This window comes from Manis javanica, chromosome 1, assembly GCF_040802235.1.
Source record: "Manis javanica isolate MJ-LG chromosome 1, MJ_LKY, whole genome shotgun sequence".
NCBI classification, from domain to species: domain Eukaryota; kingdom Metazoa; phylum Chordata; class Mammalia; order Pholidota; family Manidae; genus Manis; species Manis javanica.
In genome coordinates, this window is record NC_133156.1 from 20,873,365 (window position 1) to 20,891,725 (window position 18,361).

Consider the following 18,361-nt stretch of genomic DNA (forward strand, 5'->3'; position numbering starts at 1 on the left):
CTACCACTCAGCATGGTTGAAATGAGAAGTTAAGATCACACTCACCTCTCTCATCTATATATTTCTTATATTACAGGTATGAAGAAAAAGACAAGAAATATAAAAATTAGGAAAAACAAAAGTGACTTTCTCTAGCAGGATGGGAGTGGAAAGAGACACGCTAGATGTTCTAACTCAAGTTTCATCACTCTTAGGAAGATCTCCAATCAGCCTTGTCCTTGGTGATCTAGTATCTTTGTCCTAGGTGATCTGGGTGGGAAATGGTCCCAAGGGAGGAAAGTGGCATCTAAAGATCGGTGCTTGAAGTTATTGCCCCAGCCAAACATTTTATACACCACCTAATTTTGCTATCAAGAGATGAAAGTGTGGTAAAAATCAAGCTTATATTATCTATATATTTTTTTGAAATGTTTTCCCAAGTCATTACTGTCAATTTTCTAAGTTGCCTGTATTTCTCTTGGAACTTCTTCTTGTAATATTCTAAGGAAACATGTATTTGCATTTTTCCTTCATGCTCTTCTTTTGAATTTATCCTCAGGAAGAGTCTGATGTTCTCATGAGCAATAATGAACAAAAATAATAAATAAGAAATCTGTATTATGTGCATTCACAGAACTTATTCATAGATGTTCAGACTGCGGCAAACAATTTTCTGCAAATTACCTCTCTGAGGAAGCTATTCTGTCTCCCACATCTCTAAAGCATGGGTATTTAGAGACACTCATGCTCGGCTTCACATGTCAACTATAAAAGCAAGTGAGAACTTTAAAGCCGTTGACAAAGCAAGGAGTTAAGAAATAAATCCCAAAGCACTCTAGAAAATAAAATTCTGTTTCTTCAGGCTTCATCTACTGTGAGAGAAAGGAGCATCAATAAAGGAAATACATCTGAACTTAGAACTCAAGCAAAAGGAAGAATTTTTAGGGCATAAAAGGGAAGGGAGGGAAAGAGGAGAGCCCTGATTCCGCCAGCAGTTAAGGGGTGAGCAGAAGAAAACGGTGTGCTAGGGTAACAAAGCGTTCGGAAAAGTGTCCCTTTTCTTGTCCTTCTCTTTTCCTTTCTCCACAGGGAGAAAGGGGAATTTTCTGACCATTTTCAACAACAAATACTGTTTTCCCCAGAAAGCCAATGGATGACTCACTGTGTTCCTTTCTTCCCCAACTTTCTAATAAAGAGTGGGAAAAGGGAGAAACAAGGATAGCTCCACGGCCTCATTCTAAGTCCTTCGAAAAATGTCTCCTCCAGTTCTTAGCAGCAGTCGTTAGCACTACCTGCGATCTGCTTAGTCAGCCAGCTATCTTCTCATTTGACCCCAAAAGCCTCCCTTCTTGGTTGCTGCGTCTCATTGAGTCCCTTGTTAACACAGAGGCTTTCCTTCTGCCTGAAACGTGTCTCTCCCTGAGGCTCACACCTAACTCTCAAGGTCAGGTGATGGACACATGCCGGGCCCTCCCACAAATACATCTGTCCTACCCTGGTCCCAATCCAAAAACTCTCATGCATGTTAACTCCCATCAGACTTGTACTGTTTTTCCCCAAATCTCCAAACATTCATGAACTAGCAATGGAACACACTAAGCCCAAACCCAGATCCTTGCTGTAAAGAGCTATGAGAATATTTGCACATTGCAAGGTAATAATCAGTTGTTTCATGGGGTATGAGCTCATTGAAGCTAAGAACTTCATATATTAACTCGATATCCTAAAGCCTCCCATACATGAGTGGCACATAGAGATGAGAAGAGTGGTTAGAAGCACATGGTTGGGAAAACTAAATAAGGTAATGATTATAAAATCAGTATCTGGTACATAGAGAACATTCAGTAAATGTTAGCTTATTGTTACAGTTGGCAGTGATTAAAAATTTGCAATTATCAAGATTCAACATGAAAGAACTGCCTTCAAACATATTTCATCTCCTAAAAAATTATTATGTAACTTTAACAATATCCCAAACATATTTTTTCTGGCTTTAGTTTCCAGATTTGTTATGTTTTTAAGACTCCAGGAGTCCATGGGTCTCAAACAAAGACATTTCTTGGTAGGCATTCTTGTAAGACAGAATAGTCTCCCTGAGAATTATAGCCTACACCTTTTTACAGTTGGGCACAATTTCCTGAGGCTATACAGTGTGTACTGCACAGAGAGGAACAGAAATAAAGCTGACATCCTTAAAATTACATCACTAAAACATTAACAGCCTGAGGCAAAGGAACAAATTTATAATGTGTCTAAGAAATACAGTGAATTGGAGACTTGAACCACAGTAATAATAAAAGTATGAGTACTGTAGACCAACTTAGCAAATATGCATATACCTGATGCATGGAATAACTTAGACACCTATGGGAATGCATAGCAGGATATATTTGGGTGCACTGATCAATGTTTTTGTAATTCCTTCTGCAAATTCTTGGTATAGACCAGAACTGTGACTTTTCAACCCTGTTTTTTTTTTTCCTTAGCAGCAGGACTTCTTAAAATGTTTTAATGTAAAATTTTACATAGAGAACTCTATGACAGGTAAGTGTGCAAGATAACTACGGGTTCTTTTTGCTTAGATTCCTGTTTCCCAATAATCTGTCCTTCAAAAATGTCCTGAAGTAAAGCAGGTCACTTTCTTCTTCTACTTAAAACTGCCCAACAGGTTTGTTATGCGCAAAGAACAAGGAGCCCCTGCGTAGCCCCATGGGTGTGGCACCAGCCAACCTTTCTGACTTCATCTCCTCCCATCTACATGCTCTCTGCAAGCTACGGGCGCCTTCACCATCGCTCGGCCATTCCAGACCCCAGAATCCATGCAGGGTTTTGCACTAGCTCTTTTCAATGCCTGAAACACTTCTTTACCCAATCTGTGCACAGCTGGTTATTCCCGGAAGTGCATTCAGTGGGGGTGCCCAGTCATAATAGTCAGTCACAGTTTCCTACTTCAGCTCTCCACGTGGTACTTGGCATGGCCATCTTTTCATTTGTTTATTTGTTTGTATCGTGTCTTCCTTCATGAGAATGTATATTCAGTATGAATAGGAACCTCTCTCTTTTCCACCGGTCTGCCAACAGTATTTTGAACAGTGGCTGGCATGGTGGATAGTGATTGAAGCAAGGAAGGCATAGCGACTGTGGCACTCTCCTCTACCTTGGCACACCTTTCCCTGCCTGCTTTTATTTTCCTGCCTCTAAATTCTTTTAAGCTCTCTGAAGGATTTGATGAATGACACCTCTTTCAAACTCCTTCCTGTTCTGAGAAAGAGACATACTAGCCCTGTACAGAGAGAAAGGCTAAGTTTATTTGCTGAGAAGAATCCTTTTCCATATTAAGACACAGCATCCCGCAGCCCTCTATGCTATTTCTCCTCTTCTATATGGAAACACTGTCTGTAGGCCAACACGTGCTTCCGACCGGATCAGCAGGCGAGGCTGTGGTCACCCCGATGCTCTCGTCTTCACACATTAAGGATAATGAGAAATTGATTTGCTCCCAGCAGATCGGTTTGTTCCTTTAGCTTTACTGAGAGAGCAGGACGCAGAAGAAAACCAGATGGCTGGGGCTGGGAGGAGGGAAGGCTCTGGAAAAATGAAGAAGAATCCATGCACATTTTCTGAGAGATGCTGAATATTTGCAAATGATTTTTTTCATTCCTGTCTCCAGTTACATAAACTTTCAAGATATCCACAATAGCTCTGCTACTACCATATTTTCAAAAAATTATAATACATATAATGGGACTTTATTCTGAAACAAGGATGAAGCACTGTACCGATTATGGCATATTTATTTTACCCAACGTTCCTGTAAGAGAAAGGAAACTAGAATCACGCAAAATGAATTTGTAGTTGGCCTCCTTTCTAGCCCTATGACCTTGGGCAACTTGTTGTCTATTTACTCATTTGTTTTATTTATAAAATAAAGAGATTAACAGTTCTGCTTTATGGCTGCTGTTAACTGTCGGTAAACCAAGATAAATATCTAGCCACAACCCATGACTGGACATATGGCAGATGCACAGAATTCCTGCTGTGTAGATGGAGAAATAGAGACACAGCTTGTTGAAGTCACAGTTAATGGTAGATTTTAATTTTTTGATTTCTAGTCCAGAGCACATTCGTCTCAGTCCTTTTATTTAACCGTTCCTGGCTTCCTTCTAACAGGGTAGTCCCCATTCAATCTCCTTCCCGAATGGTATAACTCTAAACTATTTTTAGAAAAAGATTATTTGGCTATATACTGGATCCTGCAAACTGTGATTACTTTGTTCAGTTCATTATGATGTTTTTATTAGCATTCCTTCTATGAAAAGCAAATCCCTCCACACGCCTGTTTCCATAAACTCATGATCCTGTTGTGAGCCCCTCAAAACCCACCAGGAAGCTATACCTGTGCGTCTTGCTTCTTTAAGCTTCGCTCTTCACTTGATCCCTTCAATCATCCTTCAAATACGCTATAATATTTTCCTCCCTCCCTTTTACAAAATGCACGAGGCCACATACCTTTCCAGCTATTTCCATATTTCTCTGCCTGTCTTCACAGGTGGATTTTTTTGGGGGGTTGGCCATACATTCTGTTGTTTTTCTCTTCCTTTTTCCACATCTCAGTGGCTCGTTGACTTTCTCTGATATGAACCCCAACCGCACCATCCCATTGCCTGTTTTCTTGTTAGCTTCCCCAGTGATCTCCGTGTTGCCATTCAGGGGACTATTTACAAACCTCTTCCTGACTCTTAGCAGCATTTGACATGCTGACCAGTATCCTCCTGCCTTTGTCTGGCGTCTGTGACACCCAGCTCCAGTCATTCTCCCACCACCTCTATCTCAGCTCAGTCCCTTAAATCAGCTCCCTGGGAAGCTCTCAGGCCACACTGAGTAGAGAGAAGGTTCTAGGGTTTGGCCTTTCTGCCCCCTGTGGGAAGGCAGTCTCTGCAGAGGGCTCCCCTTGGATGGGCTGAGACTCCATCAGAGCTGCCGTGTGCTCAGAGGTTCCTTCTACCCAGTTCTCCCTCTTCCCTCTCTTTTCACAGGTGCTCAACTTGTATTACCTTCTGAAGACACTCTCACCCCCACTCCTGTTCGCTCCCGTTCCCACTATCTTACACAGTCGTCAACCCTAATACATCTCTTGAACTTGCAGCTCTGTCTTGGTGTCTGATGTCTGGAATATCTGAACAGATATTGATGTGATTCTTTCTTAGAGAGATTCCCATGAACTGTGCTAGTTAGACAAAGTCCTACGAGACACCACATGTTTATTAGCGGAAAGCACAGAATCATCCTTCCAACTGCAGAAAGAAATTAAGAGAAGTATTCAAACAGAAATCACATAAATGCCTATGACAGCCAGAGTGAAAATACTTGCTTTCTCTACAGGTAAAGAGCATGTTGGAAAGTTTTGGTAAAAAGAGCATGTTGCTTTCACTAATATATCGCAATCAACTAGCACAGAATTATAAAGTAATTAATTAGCCCTTGCATTAATTATTGAATGAATGAAAAATTCTATGACTACAAGAAGCGTTTGTTACATAAGAGCAATGGAACTTTGCAAACAAAATGCCCCAGAACTCATTGCAGGAAATATGTAATTTTTCAAAGGCTCTAATTATTATTATTATTTTTAATGGAAGAAAACTAATTCTATGAAACAAATTACAGATGAACTGTAAATACAACAAATGGAAAAGAGAATTGTATAAAAGATGGAGAAAAGGTACTTGATGAATAAAGTGGGTTACAATTCAGCTGTAGCTGTAATATCTCAGATGGGAATATTTAGGCATGCACTTTAGGCTTCAAGTCCAATCCAACTTATCGGTGGTACTCGTCAAGGATATGGTCAAGGGAAAGGGAAGGAGCTGTCCTAATTACAATATCCAGAAAGCATACGGGAGAATAATCTTAGAATTTGTGTCAGTGTCTAAGGGAAATTTATCATAATTTTATCAGTTTTGAACACAGCAGCAGGAATATATAGGCAGAATCAATAATTTCACAGCCAGGTGAGTAACCCTGGCCTGATTCCAAGAAATCTGTCTAGCCTGGAGAATGACCTTGGGAACCACCAGGGATAACGTGACCAAGGAAGCAGCTTGAAGGGACTTATTACAAGGAGAGGGCCCACCTCAAAGGGCTGGTGTCCAGCCAAAATTAAACTAGGATTTTTGAGTATATTTTTTGGACTGATGAATAATTCAGACCATATAATATAGGACAGAAGGCATCATGAAGAAAGCTCAAAACAGGCTTAAGAAGTAAGGCTCTACGTCACACAACAGACATCTAGGGTGCTGGACCTAGGGTAAGAAATTTCTGCTTATTGGGATTTTATCAAGAGGTCGTGTGCAGTTAGGGCATTAGGTGCATATCGAATCTCAAATGCGCTACTTAGAGATGGCTGAAGTCTAACGTGACAGGTAACCATGGAGAAAACAAAGCCAGGACCCCGGAATTCTGACCAGGAGCTGGGAGAGAACAGCGTGAGTATGACCAGGGCACAAGGGTCGGCTGGGAAGCTCTCTTCTGGAAGTCACCACAGCGGAAAACAAAACACATGAATAATGGTAAATCTATTGCCTGGGTCAGGGAGGATTCTTCTCACCAGCCTAAGAATCAAATTAACGTGAGAGATTAATGGAGAAAAATCTAATTTAACTTGGTCTGTACAGGAATCACACGTACATAACAGTTTCAAAGACAGAAAGGCAAAACGAAGCCCTGTGCCCTCCTGAGCTAGGAATGGATAGGGGCCTGGGGCTTCAGAGGGGAGGAGGGCAATTCAGGGCCACACGCAGCGTGGGTGTCAGCAGTGCGGGTGTCAGTGACTGAGTGTTTGCCCTACCACGCAGAGGGGCAGTCAGACAAATTTTATCTCTGGTAACAACCTTTGTTTTGGGAAAGACCCTAATGTGGATGTCTCTAGGTAGTCAAAGGGCAAAAGCTTCCCTTGAGCCTACAGGATATTGATTGCCTTCAGCTCAAAATAGTCCACATTCCAAATGGCATATTTTAGGGAGGCTTGTTCTGAACCCCCTTCACTGCCAGCACAGAATCTTATTTCAGGCAGCTGTCATGTGGATGCAAGATAATTTGGTTCTTGTTTGAATGATATACTATTTTCTGTGGATTTGCTGCCAATGATTTTTTATTCTTTTCATAGATCCTTCATGCCCACCCCCCAACAATTTAAAAGTAAGTATAGAAGTGATAACTAACAAGATTCCCAAAGCCATGTCCTCAATTAATAAAAACCCAATGCACTGGTTTCTGTACAGTATTGAGAATTGTTTCATGAATCTCGTGGAGTTACACATTTTTCCACGAAATATGACTGCACCTCATTTGCTTTGGGACATCACTTTAATTTTTTAAACAACTTTTGCTTTTAAATAAGAAACAGAAAAATCAGTGCACTAGAAGAGAGGCAAAGAAATGGATGATGAAAAACAGTTCTCTCTCCCCTTTCTCCTCCTTCTTTCCTTCTTTGTTAACAAAAATACAAGTCCTCACAATGAACCTTCAAGGTATATTATAATTATCTCTCTCTTTAACAGTGAGAAAAAAATGAAACACGAAGATACTAAGACACAAAAGTTTAGGCAGCTAATGTCCTAATTATCAGAGCCAAGATTTCATGTGACTGAGTAGTTCTAAACGCCTCCTAGCGATGTCCGCCCTGTAAGACATTTTCCTCCTTCCCCTCAAGTCTTAGAACATCAGTTCTCTATGATACTTGAATTTATGATAATGACCCTATGCCTACATTTTCATTCCTTTTTTATTTCATTCAGCTTGCAAGCAATTGGTGCTGGGGGCAAGAGTAACATTTACCCTCACATTGTTTCAGGACAAAGTAATTTCTCTCTGGAAATTGAATATGCTAAATGAGTTCTTGTTTGTGCTCAAGTACAAATGTCAGGTAGATTGAAGAGAAAAATGTGTCCTGGGTGTGTCAAGCCCTCTTGTGACCCGCCGCCCTCCGGCGGGGGACAGGTGTCCAATTGCGTCCGCAGCGGGGCTCTGCGCTGTTCCCCACGTGATGGTCGCTCTGCACCCCACCCCCACTCCCCGTCTCTAAAGCGTAATAATCCATGACCAACAGCATAGAGTATTGGTCGGAAGCTTGGATGTACACAGAGAAAGAGCACATCAGAAAAGGCAAATGAAGATAAAACGGCATTTTTTATTATTCTTGGTTTCAAAAATAACTGCCTGTGTAAATTAATAATAAAACATCACGAGGTCGTGGGTGAGCCTGGCACGCGGATGGAAGCGAGTGACAGCAGTGCCCCGAGAGCGGGAGGCGGGGCCCGGGAGGAGCGCTCTGCTCCCAGGTACTGCGTGGGGCGCGCACGGAACTGCACGCTTCCTTCCAGCACTTCCCCCCCGCCTGCGGGGCGGCCCACGCGGCTCCCGGTCTAGCTCCCTGCCTGCTGCTTTGGCCTCAGCCACCTGCAGCCTGTGCTTTGCTCATAGAAATAACAGCAATTCTCTAAACAGAACAAATAGTCCAGTACCTTTATTCATGCACATCCTCCACCTGCCGGCCTCTGTCACAAACGGCTTTCCTGTTTTAAAAACTACTTTCAAAGGACTCACCGTTTTAAAACAAAGCTCATACAGCCCTGCCGGGCAACATCAGCCGTTCCCTCCCCAGTCAGATGTGGCAGTGAAGGTTCCTGACCTTAGCGGAAAGGGAGAGTATTCCTAAAAATCGCTTGAGAATTCCTTACGGAAGGATGTTGGGAAATTTTTCTCAGTGAGATAAGAAATTAGAGAAAGAGAGGCAGACGTGAGGAAAGGGAGATACTTCCCTTTTGAATCAATTCCTTTTGAATTTGTTTGGAGAGAGCCTGTTACACTTAGAAACGAAGAGGGCCGGCACTGGGCAGTTACAGAATGCTGACAGTTGGCCAGTCATTGCACTGAGTTGATAAGAGAAATTATCTGGTGTAGATAAGAACCTCAGAGCTAGAAATAAATGCAGGACGTACAAGGATACACCCTTAGGTGTTGTCTATAAGTTCAAGAGAAAGAAAATAAGGAGGAGGCTGTCAAGGAGAGACTAATAAAAGCCAAAAATCATCTTGTCCCAGGAAGCAATGGAAAATGTTTCCAAGGTCGATTTGGTCAGTGGTGTGGATACTGGACAGAGATTTAGAGGAGCGGCCGAGAGGAAACCATCGGCATAAATGGTCCCACCTGCATGGATCCTTTTCCTTGGTGGCCCACAGTTTCCACACTCTGTAACAATTCTTATCAATCCATGTGGTTACGAGTAACACTTACTCCATCTCTCAGTTCATCCCTAAAAGTGTGACCCTGGCCGCAGTTCAGAAACAAGTTCATACACAACCGGAGTTGAGCCAGTGGGATTCCTCCTGGTACTGCTGCAGGAACGCTCAGAAATGGGGCTTCTCTGATCTCTGGGGTTTGAAAGTTGCAAAGGCGTTGTTAATTGTGAAGTCAAGAGTCACCCAAAGAGGGAACACATTTAACCCTGCTTTGCAGTTTTTCTGTTTCTTGTTTTTTAAGGAGCATATAGCTAGGGTCACTTCTAACTGTGCATATAGTTTCTAGGTGAATAGAGCTTCTGTCCAGGGCAAAGTTTTCCTGTCACTTGCAACTAAAGAAGTCCTAAGTAAAACAGATCATTGTTGCACTTCAGGAGAAGAGTTTCGGCAGAAGGCTAGAATGAAATTCACACACTTGTTAAAGAATGAGAGTAGCAAAAATGAAAGCAGGAAATGTATGGCGCTCCTCAAAGACAGGACAATAAGTAGGAAAACTGTAAGAGAAAGTCAGCAAAAAGCATGAAAAAAATGAGATGGAAGGCGCAGGAAGGAAGGGGAGATGGATGCACTACATTTATATTGTCTGAGAATGATTTTTCTGGAGGCAGCAACCGCTGACACAAAGCACTGTAACCCTGCGCAGAGTGACAGTCACCTCTCTCAATTTGATGGATGGAAACAATTTCACAAGTAAATGTGAACAGAAAATAAAAAAGGCAATCCAGGAAGAGGGAAAAGATGAGAGAGATTCTTCGTAATGTCAAACTATGATAACTGGTCCATAATTTAAAGGGCGGTGTGTATGTTTTGAATCTTTAACTAATAGTAATTTTTAATGTCAGGAACCTTATTTAATATTTCATGGTTTTCATTCCAGAACTATTCCATAAGCCTATGCTTAATATATAATTTTAACAGTTTTTAGAGACTATGATAAGAAAGACTAGAAACTATGAATGTATACACCATACTGTATCAGTATCTCTATCAAATAGTTATGTTTAAAAGAGAAGAATGAACAAAACTCCTACACTTACTGTAAGGAAGATCAAAGCTTCTGGACATGAGCTTCTCCATGAAACCTTTTCCGTTCTTATCTCATATAAAATTCTGTATTTTATTCTGAATATAGAGGAAGCTATGTAATCAGTTGCTCAAGTGCTTTCTTGACAGGCACCTAAAATAAAGAGAGCTTTGTTTTTGTTCCTATTTCTGTGTGTGTGTGTGTGTGTGTGTGTGTGTGTTTTCATAATATCAGCACAAAAACTGAACAGAGTAGGTGCTAAGTTTTCTCTTGTACGAGTGAAAGAATGAAAAATAGTGACTGAATATGAATACTTAAGTCATGTAATCATTTCCTTCATTCCCTTGTTCTTGGTTTTTGAAAATGTCAATTTCTGTTCTTTTTTTAGGAATCACATATGCTTTTTTCAGAGTGTACTACAGCAAAACTAGACATTTTCCATCATTAAGTAATATAGAATCTCTCTATGCTAAATTCTTCCATTTATCAATTCAAATTGGCTTGCTTTTCTAATGTCTACACTTCTGTGTGTGTGTGCGTGTGCACGTGCATGGGTATGTGTGTGTATACACACACACACACACATGCGCACACACACACACAGAGTATTTGATGTATATCAGCCATATCCATCTCTTACAACCAACATCCTGAATTTATCTTTGGTTCCCATACTTCTATTTTGGATGAGAAAAGTTCTAGATATATATTCGCTGTAGGACTACATAAATTAGAGCACGTAAATGCGAGCTCCCAGGCCACTGGGCAGGGCAGGGCCAGGAATGGAATGTACACTGGGATGGATGCACTTACACTGTGCTTGGGATGGATGGATCCTGGATCCGGTGGCAGCGAGTCCCAGGAATCTGCTTCATCGTGAATCTTCTCACTGAGTAGTCGCTTATTGATTTGTCATTATTCTTTTCAGGAAACTTAAAGATTAAGGTTTACATATTAAAAAGCAGCTCAAGGCATATTTTAAGATAAGTCATCGTATTTCAGACAAATTTCCAATATATTTTTATTCTTAAAAAACACATAACTTCTTAATTGTAAAAACAAAAATCTTCATTTACTTTAGATTGGAAAAAGAGCTACTTGGATTATATTGCACAACATAAAGAATAATTTAAATGACATACTTTTGAAAAGTGGGACTTTCAACACATGAAAAACTATTTAAACGCAAAACCAAAATGAATTAGATGTCTAATATGAGAAATATATGGCTTTGTCAAAATTGACTCAATGTTCAATGTGCACTTTCACTTTTATTTGCTTGGTGGGTGCCAGAATAACCCTGATACTAAAGTCTAACAGGGACGTGATATGAAAAAAATAAATACTGATCAATTTACTTTGTGAACAAGAACTCAAATATCCTCAATAAAATGTTAGCAAGTTGAATCAAGCAAAATATAAAATGAGTGCTACCTCGTAACCAAGTAGAGCTTTTCCTAGGAATGAGAGATTGATTCAACATTAGAAAATTAATCAATGTAATTCACCACATTAATAGAATAAAAGAGAAAAATCATATGCAGGCAGGAAAAACAGTAACCATTCAGGGAAAAAAATTCTCCGCAACTAGGAATAGCAAGAGACTTACTCAACCTAATTATTTTTTAAATGGGGACAGAAGGGATGTTCTCAATCTGATAAAATGTATTTACAAAATTCTTATGAGTGTTACCAAAGTCAGTGGTGAAATATTGAATGTTTTGCCCCTAAGATTGTTAACATGGTGAGACTGTCCACCATCAGTGCCTTTATTTACCATGTTATGGGAGGTCTTAGCCAGAACAATAAAGAAAAAGAAAAAGAAAAGAAAAGAAAATTATAAAGGAAGAAGTAAAACTGTATTTATTCATGAAGGACATGGTGTTTATATGAAAATCCCAAGGGATCTGCCAAAACAAAAATCCTACTAGAACTAACTTGTAAATTTAGCAAAGTCACATTATATGTTCAATATACAAAGAACAATTTTTATTAGCGACAAGAAATTGGAAATTATATTTGAATAATGAAATATAAAATAACATCAAAACAAAACATGTAGGAATAAATATACCAAAAATATGATGAAAGTTCTCTATACTAAAAACTACAAAAGATTTCTGATAGAAATTTTTAAATACCTAAATAAATGGAGAAATATACCATATTCATGGATTGGAAGAGTCAATATTACTCAAATACCAATCTTCCCCACATTCCTTTTAAGACTGTCCAATCCCAATTTAAATCCCAGTGGGATATTTATTGAAATTTCCAACCTAATTCAAAATTTACATGGACACCCACAGCATTTAGATAGTGAACACAATCTTGAAAAATATAAAATAAAGCTGGAGTACTTACAACACCTGATTTCAGAATTACTTTAAAACTATAGTAATCAAGACAGTGTGTCCCTGGCATAAGGATAGAAACAGCACAGAAGAACAGGACTGAGAGTCCATAAGTAGATCTGCACGTATTCAGTCACTTGATCTTCAAACAGACTGTCAGGTTAATACAATGGGGCAAAGTTGGTTTTTTTCCTTTTCACTCAATTTGTTTTGTTTTCAGCAAGTGGTGCTAGAATAATTTGGTACATCTCTGAAAAAACATTAGCCTCAACCTTAGTTTAAAACACCAAATATTGTCAGACACAACATTCATTTTAGGATTCTGAAGTGGAGAGAAACTTTCTCCAAATTTTGAGAGAAAAAATTTGGAATTGTAATACATCATATTGGAATTTTTCAGGACAGATGAACTAGTAAGAAATGAAATTTTGTGCTATTCAAGAAAGATAAAAATTAAGGAAATGAAAATATGAAAGTGTTAGAAAGAAAAGCAGTTAGTACTTTGTAGCCAAAAATTTAAATAATTTTGGCTTATATTCCTAATATTGGAATGTTAGGCCACATTTCCACAGCTCCTAGAATAAAAATCAATTCAAATTCATCCTATGTCATATATATTTAGTCTAAACTATGCTATTTAGCCAAATGTTTTAATCTGTTTACTCTGCTACAAATAAAAGGAAGACCTTTGGGAAAAATCTCTCACCCATTACCTGCTAAGTAGATGGTCAAGAAATTCTCAATAATCCAAAACATTTCAAGTTTAGAAGCTATTCTCAGTCAAGAGCCTTGCCTCAGGAGTCAACCAATCTGCAAAGTATTCCAACGATGGAACAGATGAGCCATTTCTTTTTTTTTCCTGCTTAGCTACAGGCAAAATCTAAAATTATAAAAATGATCATCGCCCAATCCTTAAGAGCCTAGGATGCTGGCTATCACAGTAAAACAAAACAACAAACACGCTCCTTCCAATTCTTCAGATTTCTTATTCTCTAACACTTGAATTACCTCCTCCCAAATAAAAGCTTAAAATACATTCATGAGCTAATGGCATTATGTTAGGGTTATATAGCCTTACACATGAATTTAGCCCTTCCTTTATGTGAGGAGATACATACTCTAAGGCAGGTATCTGGATAGTGATCTCAAATGTTCCCATTTCATCATCAGTGGAGGTTTTTCTTAATTTCTGCATTGTTATTGAAGTGCTTAGAACATTTACATTCAACGATATTAGCAACATGGCTAGGCTTACATCTACCATCTTATTATTTGTTTTCCATTTGTCACATCTGGTTGTTGTTTTTATTTTCCCTTGTCCTGCCTCCTTTGGGACTGATTAAATTTTTATGATTATGCTGTGTTTCCATTATTGGGTTTTTAGCTATTTTCATTCATTTATATTTTGGCTTAGTGGTGGTTTTAGTGTTTGCAATAGACATTTTTTCATTCATCACAGTCTACTCTCATGCAATATTATACATTTATATTGAAAGAGTCCTACACTTTCACTCCCCAGCTATTGCTCACTGTCCCAATGATGTCATATACTTTGCTTCTGCATATGCTATAAACATCTAATTTTTAAATTATTTTTGCTGTTCAACTGACTTTTAAAGAGTCTGATGATATTAGACACATTGGCTTTGTATTTATCCACATAGCCGCCATTTCTGGAACCATTCATTCCTTTGCGCTGATCCACATTTCACACTGGTATCTGGTATTATCTTACTTCTGCCATCAGAACCTCCTTTAGTATTTCTCACAATGCAGGCCTGCTGGCCATGAAAGCTCCCAGATTTTTTTTATTTGAAAAAACAGTCTTTCACCTTCCTTTCTGAAAGAAAGTTTTATAGGTATAGAATTCTAGACTGACAGTTATTTTCTTCCAGTATATTATGGAATGTGCATAGCCACCATTTCTGACACTTTTCGTTTCCTCTCCTCTAGAGACCAGGACTCAGTGAAAGACCCTCTACAGGTCTGAGGGACTTTGAGTCCTTGAATTCTGATCTCTGCCTCCTGAGCTCATTGACACCACTGGGCTCTGCTGGATTCCTCTCCATGTGTTGAGGCTTGAGCAGAAAGTTGTGCAATCAGACACCTTACCCTGTTTCTCTTCTTTCAGTTTTTCCTATTTTTCAATAACTGAAAACAGTTATTTCATATATTTTATCTACTTTTATATAGCTATTTAATGCAAGGGAGTGGACCTGGCTCCTGTTATTCCATTAGATGAGAAGTAGAAGTTCTAGATTACTAATTATGATTTCAACTCATTTTATTTCTATTTTCTTGTCCTTTAGCATCTCACTTTAATCACTGTAGTTTTATTTTCAGAATTTATCATTTTTCTTTTTCAAAATAACCCATTTCCATAATGCATAGATCTTCTTTTTAGGATTAAAGTAATTCATTTGTTTAGTCTATCTTTTCAAATTCTTGGGAGCTAAGTTGGCTTGTTTTTTTTTTATTTTTGCTTATCTTAGCTTGTTTCCTTATCCTGTAATTTTGATTATGAGGTCATTTTTACAATCTCTTTTTTCCATGAGCACCTCTGTGCCCTGAATTAAAAATATGCTGATCCAAAGAAGATTGTTTTTTACTTCATTCAGGAGTCCTAGTGTTAAGGAGAGAGTCCTGGACCATGTGAACAACTTAAATGTTTTTATTCAAACTTGATCTTTTCTACTGCTGAGTTTGGTGCATCTTTTTCAAATCTTTGCTGTGTATTTTAGGATTTCAGTTTAGACTGTTTCTGAGTGCTTTATTTACTTGCTGCATCTTTTCTCCAGTGAATTGCAGGTTGAGGTGGGTTACAAAAGATCGGGTGCACCAGGAACAGGTCTTCTGAGCATGACGTCTCTCCATTGTTCTTTGGTATTCCCAGTCCACAGGTTAATACCTCCAGGCTCTCCTAAGAACCTATACTTGATTCTCATTAGGTAGCAGGTGGTGCCATCACTTGATGTCCCGTTTTTAGCTCCTCCATCACCGGCTTTATCACTTATTGCACAGCTCCGCCTTACCCATTCTTACTGTATGCTCCAGCTTTGGAATGCTCCTAAACTTTCTCCTTTATAAGCAACTCATCGATGAGCACATTTTGAGCTATGGATTCTGCCATTCATTTCATCCTTCCATCTGAGGTTTTAGTAGTACTTCAAGGACAACACTGTTTGTTTTCCTGGACATGTTTATGTGGCTATGTGTCTAATACACATATAAAAAACATATCATACAAACATTCATAAACATATAGTGTGTGAATATATCTAGGTTTATGTCTATCTATATCTTGATCCAGTCTCCCAATGGTAATTTTCAGTCAAAAACCATCCAAATGACTTTGGTGACTTTAGAGCAGTGAGACTTTCTGAAGTGGAAGATGTGTCCCAGTATTCACAATATTTAACTATGCCCTTATATCTGGGGCATGATAGATTATTGATTGATTTTATATTTGTTATTTTTCCCTCTAACTGTCCCTTGTCCTGTAAGAAGCTAGCTGTGCTCTATTACCTAAGGTATCATTTTTACTACAGGGCTGAAAACAGAAGCTTCCTGAAAACAATGCATTTTCTTATCTTTGGTGAGAGTCTGTACCAGTTGTATGATTAGGCTAACAATTTTAGTTAAGAGGAAAAAAAGACAATCCCTTTTAAATCAGAGAGGTGGGAGACATGGGAGAGACTAGTCCTTTCTCTTAGTCTGGGACTGGGAGAGACGATATATGGGTTCTGTGGCATCCCAAGGAAAACACCACCTCAGAAAGCACAGCACCTCTATAGCATGAAGGACAAGCCCTCATATTATGAGTTAGTCCAGACTTTGACCAGCAAAGATCTCAGGGTCCTAGCAAACTTCTTAACCAACTAAGAACAAATGAGAGGAATAGGCTAAGCCCCTGTCTTACTGCTTCTGTTTGTTTTTATGTTCTGGCTTAGATGTGCAGCAGACATAACCTGGTGATTAAGAAATACTCCAGAGACATGGAAGACGATAGTATGTTTGTATCATTACAATTAGCATCTAAGATAATGCTTTTTTCTCTTAAGTTTCTTAGTTTATTAAAAAAAAGACTTCATATTACTTCCCATAAGGACTATTTTAATGTATTATGAACCACATTTGAATTTTATGTTATGGTAGGCTAATGTTGGATATAAACATCTTAGACTTAAGAGTTTTGGCAACGAAAAATCGAATTAAAGCCAAATGGTATATTCATGAGCATTATGGTTGAAGAGACCTACAAATGGGCAGGAAAAAATTAAATTAGGCAAATACCTCTATTAGAAAGGCATGTATTTCTTATAATAGAAATTTGAAGTTCATATCAACAGGGGCTCAGGACCTAAATAAATAAATAAACCAGGATATGCTAAGTCTCTTGGGAGATAATGACTGTCTTTGATGGTAGTAAATAAAAACACTTTTGAGTAAAATTTATTCAGTAACCCAAAATAGGTAGGACATAGATAGGTCAGTATTTCATTTTCCTTTAAATGAAGTAGGATCATATTCCTGGTTATAGTAAGGAGCAGGAAAAAAATTCCACTTTTCTGTAATAATCTGATATTTCTAGAAAAAATCTTACCCATTACAAGTGTGTGACCTGTTCATTTATCATCACAAGTTCACCTTTAAGCCAGTAAGGGGGAAAAAAGCAAAACCAAAAACAAGAAACACACATACAAACAGAAAACAATTTTATAATTTTGTGGGATAGAAGTTATCTCAATGCCTCAGTAAGCAAGAAAAAAAATAGCTATGAATGAAAAAACAGGCAATTTTAAAGAAATTACTATAGATTTTGGTTAGAATCAAATGCACTGAGGTGAACAGAGACTCCTAAGTGTCATCCCGCATTGCAGGCAGTGACAACGTGGTCACAGCAGGCAGTCAATCCCTTTTGCAAGAATTCTACAACTGTTGCATGAAACTTTTAATTTCTGTAGCAATGCATAGATTATCTAGATTAGATAACTGTACTATTTCAGAATAGTTCCTTCAAGTCAGACTTCCTAAATCAATTCCTCTTCATGACATATGTCTTAAATCACAGGTAAGGTTGTCACCTAGCGATTTGGGTCTTTAAGATTTCTAATCTCTGCATTAGAACTTGAGATGACATACAAGTATTCATGTGGTTCTTTTGGCTGATGGAGTTGCAACCACAAACGCTTTCCCGAAATCACATCATTCACACCACGGATCGTAAGCTCCAGGGGCTGCCAGAAGGCCAGAGCACATGAAGTGTGACTAGGACAACAGTCGCCAAGCCCTTGTATCTGCCCCAAATATAACACTCACTCGGCTGCACTGTACAGTCCAAACCTAAAACTCCCCAAGGCTGCTCGCCATTAGCTCGCCTCCTCTGCTTTCCACACCACTACCACACGAGCTGAAGGAAGGTTAATATCAATGAGAAATCCTTCATCTCTAAGACAAATCAATAAGCTGGTTTCTAATGCATAATATGTTACATTTGCCTATTACCTCCTAAAATCCAGAGTTTGTTTCTGTTTACAGTCATTAAATCCGCTTCAGTACTTTTAACATTTCGGTAAATAAGGTTTTTTTGTTATATTTGCCAAATTCTGCTAAATGCCTTACCAAAGTTTAAAAAAAGTAAATTATTGAGTGTAAATAAATCCATTTATCATTTCTTACTTGTACCAGGAAAAATGAAATTC

General features: G+C 38.7%; 1 long non-coding RNA gene across 2 annotated transcripts in view; it reads right to left on the minus strand.

Moving 5' to 3' along the window:
* LOC108390822 (uncharacterized) overlaps nucleotides 1-18,361 on the minus strand; it is a 38,129-nt gene that overhangs the window by 18,298 nt on the left and 1,470 nt on the right. The window contains exons 2-3 of one of the 2 annotated variants that reach the window (XR_001851602.3): nucleotides 11,119-11,237; nucleotides 3,283-3,566 (exon numbers count right to left, since the gene is read on the minus strand). This is a non-coding gene — a long non-coding RNA (uncharacterized lncRNA). Of the gene's footprint in view, nucleotides 1-3,282; nucleotides 3,567-11,118; nucleotides 11,238-18,361 lie in introns of those variants that run through there. The other variant, XR_005059623.2, reaches the window with a different exon arrangement.